This window comes from Perissodus microlepis, chromosome 8 (genome assembly GCF_051167445.1).
Source record: "Perissodus microlepis isolate ML-2025 ecotype Zambia chromosome 8, ASM5116744v1, whole genome shotgun sequence".
In the NCBI taxonomy this organism is placed as follows: domain Eukaryota; kingdom Metazoa; phylum Chordata; class Actinopteri; order Cichliformes; family Cichlidae; genus Perissodus; species Perissodus microlepis.
In genome coordinates this window covers 1,550,366-1,557,006 of record NC_140468.1, presented here as the reverse complement: position 1 = coordinate 1,557,006, position 6,641 = coordinate 1,550,366, and the positions used below count along the sequence as shown (strand labels likewise).

Genomic DNA, 6,641 nt, shown 5'->3' with positions numbered 1-6,641 from the left:
TCTCACACACAATATTTCATTCATAATGTTGTAAATCCAAGCCCATTATGTATTCATAATCTGAATCCTGGGTTGTGCGAAATCCCAGAAATACACCTTAGACAAAGTGAATCTGTGAACTAAGGTGTAGGTCTGTTAGGTTATGTTGTGGTGATCCTCGGGTTGGGGGATGAGTGCTCATACTGGAGTGCAAAATTAAAACATATGGAAGACGGACAAGAAAAGTTCAAAGCCATCAGGTGCTCAGTTTAGAAAAAATAGAAGAGGAGGAGAAACGAGCAAAAGATGCAGGTAAGCAGATGTGTGATTGGATAATGGCAGGTCATCCTGAACCAATCAGAATCAGAATACTTTATTAATCCCTAAGGAAATTATGTGGGTTACAGTTGCTCCAAGAAAAAATGGTAAAAACAGTAACAGTAACAGACTAAACTCCAAACATGTATTTACACATGTAAGAAATAGCACTAATATATACAGATCACTCAATTATAAATATCAAGGATTAACAGAGGTGATTGACGAGAATATTCCAGAGCAGAAAAGAGTGTGTGTAAAAAGGATGTAACTATTGCAGTGTTTACAGTGTGTTCGATGGAGGAGCTTGTTGTGGTTCGAATTTCAGAAGAGACATACGACTGAAAGTCCATAGTGGGTCAACACAAATGATTTTATTAAAACACATATATGTGGTGAAGATGGGCTCTGCAAAACATCAGCCTCGATCTCCCCCGAACAATAGGTGGGTGTGATATTTATACTTATGATGACCAGTAACTCGCGTCACCGCAGATGAAAAACAACATGCATGTTCCAGTAATTCTATCTCAGGAGATATTCTAAAAAAGAACAGCTACTTCCTTTGTTCGTCCACCGCCTACCAGATGCATCCTGTTATTACACTCTTCTGGACTTATCAGAACTAAACTGTCACGTATGCAGGTACACAACATTTGCAGTCAGTTTACTCAGGCAGACTATGTGTCTGTGTTGTTAACCTTAGTGCATAACCCCCCTCTACGTCATCTGTTACCAGGCAAACTTCAGTGCAGCAGGCTGCTGAATGCACACAGGCAATATGTGGTAAATTGTACTGTAAACATGTAGGGCAATTCTTTCAACTTGAACTCTGCTCCATAGATCAGTCGAACTCGCGCCGGCTGTAGCTTCAAACCATTAATTAACTTGACCTAGCTTATATGTGTATAACATGATTACAGTTGCACCTGCAATGAAAGATTATTATGTGCTTATGCTAACACCTGGAATCAACATCAACAGTTTCAATAAATGTGTCAATGAAATGATAATAATGATAAATCATAAGTGATGCAACAGTAATAATAATGATTATGCATAGTAAAATAATATTTCATCCCGATAAGCTGTACAGGGAGACGGCCACGGGCAGGAATTACTTCCTGTGTTGTTCAGTGGTGCTCTTTGGTGACCTCAGTCTCTCACTGAGCGTGCTCCTGTGACTAGTCAGTACGTCATGGAGTGGGTGGGAGGTGTTCTCCATGATTGTCCTTATCTTGGACAACATCTGCCTCTCAGACACCACCCTAACAGAGTCCAGCTCCATCCCCACAACATTACTGGCCTTGTGGATCAGTTTATGGAGTCCGTTGGCATCTGTGACCCTCAAGCACTCATAGCACTGACCACAACAGAGATACAACAAGAGAACATTAATTAGCAGGGATAGTGAAAACGTCTGTTTACGTTTGTAAGCCACTTGGCTATGATAGTAAACAGTAGACACTGATGTAGCTGACTGAATCCTTTGGACTGTTTCCAGCACAATATTAATTAGTCATTGTCAACTGTTGATTTGTCCTTTTCTCATTGTACAACGAATTATGATTGAGGGAGGGTTCGCCCAGGGCGCCAAACAGGCTAGGACCGCCACTGCCCAGGACTCCCAGAAACCTGTGAAAACTCTGACAGCATCACAGGAAACAGTGAGGCTGTGATGGCGACGTGTGTCCACCAGAGGGCAGAGTTTCACTGCCTTTGAGGCACCTGAGCTTTGAAGGAAAGAAAGACACCTGACAGCTTCAGTGACGTCACCAAACTCTTAAAAACTGAACACGTGATCATGTTTGGCGCTTCTGTTTTCTTCCTAATATCTGGATAATTAATTGATAACTAATCTATTTATCGCGTGTTGCTGGTGGACCATCAGAGGTGTTCACATCTCCTATATTTCATATCGTTTTCTTTTATGACAGAGGTTAAAGTTCAGCTTACGTCTCATGGCAGACTCAGTGTCCCACGTTTTATTATTATGGTGCTGATTATTAACAACAACCCAAAAATGGCAATAAAGGAAGAAAAAACATTCTTCAGAATTCAGCCTCTGTACATGCAAAATATTTAAATGGCTTTTATATGTAAATGAAAAACAAATAAAAGAACGAACAACACGAGTTTATAACGTATCCTTTTAATTATCGCGCCCACAAAAATATATAAATGAAACGAAACCTGTAAGTTAATTTTTCTTTGTCTGGTACGATAAACTTTTTCTATAATCCGCTGATGATGTTTTATTTTAAAACTATAGTTTTTTTTAAAGAACTCTTATAAACGCCGGAGGTCACCGAGAGCAGCTGGTTGAGCAGTTTTATTTATAAGGTTCTGTGAGGCGAAGACTGAAGCTGTGCAGGACCGAGAGCGACACACAGCGAGGAAGTCTAAACAAACTGTTTCACGACCTGCAGGCAGGAAAGCTCAGTTCAGACTCACCTTCATCAAACGTGCGGCTCCGTGAGTGCGCTCGCTCTGCAGCAGCGAGGATCTGCGCCTCCTCCCCCTCACTCCGAGGAGCTGCACCTCCTCCCCCTCACTCCGAGGAGCTCTTCTCTGAAAGCAGCTGCTGTGGATCCGCATCAGACACACCTGAACTTGAAGAAAAACGGGAAACCTTCAGATTTCTGTCAAAGAAACCAACACAGAACTTAATTACTGCTCCAGCTGATCCCCGGGCGGAGGTCACGGGTCCATTAAAGGTAACGCAGACGGACACCTGAGAGACCCTGACAGGCACAGACAGGTGTGCGCAGCAGCAGCAGGGGTTCCGGGCCAGGCTAGAGTGTCTGTGGCTCTCTGCAGGTACCCTCCCACAGTGGGACACACACGTCGGGTCGGCTGGTGCTTCTGTCTACCTGTTAGCTCTGCGACGGGTGGAGACGTGTCCAGATGGTGCCTGGGTCTGCTCCTGAGAACCGGATCACTCGTTAATGAAACTGCTGTTTCCAAAGTTTGTTAAACAGTGAGTGGAAGTGTTTGTTTCTCCCGTGACCTGTTAACAGGAGAGCAGACGTCTTTGGCACATTAAAAACATAAAGAAACTGAAGCAAACGAACTCCGCGTGAACTTTCCACGCTTCGGTTCAGATATTTCACTTCAGCCTGGAGGTGATTTTGTTTCGGGGTTGTTTTTTTTGTTCTTTTACAGACCGAAACATTTGAAGTGTGCGTTTCACGTGCGCTATATATAAGTGTTTTCATCAACAGTCAAAAAAAAAAAAAAAAAAAAGAAATTCAACAACCAAACTCAAGTCTGGCTTCAATGTCACCTCCAAAAATGTCCCTGGGTGGAGATGTGGAACAGGTGGAGCGCTGTGATGTTGAGTGGATCCAGATGGAGAGGTCAGAGCTGATTAGCATTCAGAGTCAAGGATGAAGGTCACAGAGAGACCTGAGAAAGGAAGTTTGGGTGATCCGAGGCAGCTTGCAGGTGTCCTCTGGAGTCTCTCTCAATGATCCTGAAAACATGAACTCAGAGGAGAAGAAATCGCTGCAGAGATTTCACCACGTTTGTTGTTCTGACTGTTACTGACAGACACCGAGCAGCCAATCCCGGCACACCAGGGTCCAGCATGGCGCTGAAAGTGTGGAGCTCCATCTCTCAGAAACATGTACAACAGGAAAAGCTGAAAATCAAAAATCATATTAACCACAAACTTTTCAGGTTATTAACAGCAAACATAGAAATCTGTTTGTGCCATTATGGAAATGTTTCACTCTTTTAGAAAACTGCTGCTCTTTCTACCCGATGAACATCAGTCAGCCCAGACTGAAATGTTACATGTGTGAGGCAGACACGTAATAAACACAAGCAGAGAAACCATGTTGCACAGTCACATGATCATGATTATTGCAGCCTGTGTAATGCTCAACCACTGCATCAACAACTTGATTTTCAGCCCAGTGCATGCCCGCAAATCTCACTTATTCCCTGCAGTAATCAGCCATTTACAGGCTGTGAAGTTGGAATTTGCTCCAATCAGAAACTTCTGGAAATAAAGCATATGATGCATAGTGGGTGGGTCCAGCACTGGCAGAAATCAGAGAGAAATATCTTAATAGTAATATGTACAATTAACAAGCACCCTGAGTTGGATAATTGAAGAAGTAAAACTTCTTCCAGGCGATGAAGTGCCAGAAATCCAAACTCCATTTCAATATGCAACAGATCTTTGAGATGTTTGTGTTGCCTTCAGATTGCTCTAAACAGTTGTTAGTCTGCACTCAGTCAGTGAAAACATAACTGCTCCACTGTTCCCAATATCAATATAGAGTCTCCATCAGGTTCGGGACTATGTGAAACCTCTTGAGTGTTTATAGCAGCAGCATCAAGGCAACTGAGCAAATCACAAATTTATCCAAGTTCAAGCTCATAAATCAGCAGGATGACACGATGAAACGCTGTCGTCTGCATATAACTTTACATCTGTAATATATTTTAATCTAAGAGGTATGATAACCAGAATCTGTTATCTAAGCTGAGTTTTTAAGTACAGTCGTCTTCCACTTCCCTCACCTATGGTGTGCCACAAGGTTCTGTATTGAGGCCCTTATTATATACATAATGCTGATTCAACGTTTCAGTTATGGACGTGCTTCTGTACACATTACATTCAGAGCTCTGTGCACTCAAACACACATCACTATGCTTATGTTTAACATAATGAAGATGTGACTACGACACCTCAGTCTATCTTGCACACCTCATTGGTCAGCTTAGTGCCTTCTTTGATAACATTTTGTTAAATAAACAGAAAAAGTGCTCAGTATTGCACTAGCTTCCCCTGTTTGAAGCTTTTGTTCCACATGTAGAAATGTTGCTGCAGCCACAGCAGCAGCAGAGGTGAAAGGTTGCACAGAGAAACAGACAACCACACTTAAGAGCTCTTTGTGACACACACTCTCTTTCATCTCCAGGAGAAAGCGGCCAGGATTGTGCTCGTGCCTCCTTTCGTTCGCTCTCTGAAGTCACTCAGTGCCAATGCTGGTGTTTCAATGACAGCCAGGCGGATCGCCAGAGAAGGTTAACAGTGTTCATCTTCTCCGAGGTATTCAAGTGTTTGCATAAAACACATACAACCACATGAAGACAAGAAACCAACAAATTCAACGATAGGGGAAACTCCCACTTCAAAATGTGTTCAAAATCGGAGCGCTTAGAATAAAATAGAGTAGATTTGATTCATTTCTTCTGCCTTCATGATATAACAAAAATTATAATGTAAAATCAGTAATTTTTTAGTAAAAAGGATACTGTACTCAAATATACAGATTAGTGTCTAATTACGTCTTCCATTAACCTGACCCATATAATTAATCTAGAATAAATATCAGTGGGTTGGCAGTTTGTGGAAGCCACTATATCTGAATACAGTGGAGGGAAAGGACATCTGCCTTGCAACTAATGGCGTTTTACGTATGTGGTGCTAGAGAGCGGAGATGCAATGTGCAAACCGAAGGAGAAAGAAGTCACAGGTGTTTGCATGAAGGTACATTTAGATTCACTTCTGCACCGTCATACCCTACATTTTATCCCCTTCACCAAAAACCCAAGGAAAGAGAACGCCACTGGCATCTTATTAAAATGTTGTCTTCATTTAAGTCAGAGCTCTAACACAAAAACACGCTCCCAGGTCAGACACGTGACCCTCTCATCTCTGGAAAGCTGGCAAGAGCTAAATAACAGCAGCCAGTTATAAGCTAACATTAGGCTCCAATGTCCTAAAAGTCACTTTCCCGCTGATAAATCGTTCAACTGTGTCTCACCTGGCATTGAAAGCTGAGGTAAACAGCGGACTGACTGCCTTCTACAGTTGAAATTTAAGGTTTTGTCTCTGACAGATGAAAATAAGTTATCGTAGCCACTGTAGCCAGGCTTACGCAAATACGTTTCTGGAGGTAATTCAATAGAATTCTGCAAGCTGCTGACATCTGTTAAACTTTTACACACTGTAGCTTTGTCAGTCCATGGTTTGACTTTGGGATCTGGGGTCTTGGTTGAGTATTTTCAGTACATTTGAGTTATTCTCACCATTTTAAGTCTTGAGTTGTAGTTGCTATAGTGTTGCCTTTCACTTCATTATGCTTTTCATCACCATTCATCCAATGTGACAGAATCACGTGACCTACAAGACAACCTTTGTGTCCATGCATATCAGCCAGTTTAAAGAAAGTTGTAACCCATCACCTCCGACTGTGATGGTGTCAAGTTCAGCCAGTTAAGGCAGAGTCTGGCTATGCTGAATGTGTAAACGTCAAAGTGTCTGACATTGTCCACAAAAACCTAAAGCTGACCTAATGACTGGTTGCCCAGTAAAAGACTGGAGA

At 42.2% G+C, this 6,641-nt stretch overlaps 1 long non-coding RNA gene across 1 annotated transcript; it reads right to left on the bottom strand.

Annotated features, from left to right (window-relative positions):
• Positions 1 to 651: 651 nt before the first annotated feature.
• LOC146381005 (uncharacterized) lies at positions 652 to 3,506 on the bottom strand. Its single transcript, XR_014800977.1, has 2 exons — positions 2,752 to 3,506; positions 652 to 1,660 (listed from the first exon to the last, which is right to left on the bottom strand). It is a non-coding gene; the product is annotated as an uncharacterized LOC146381005 (long non-coding RNA).
• Between the last annotated feature and the right edge of the window lie 3,135 nt (positions 3,507 to 6,641).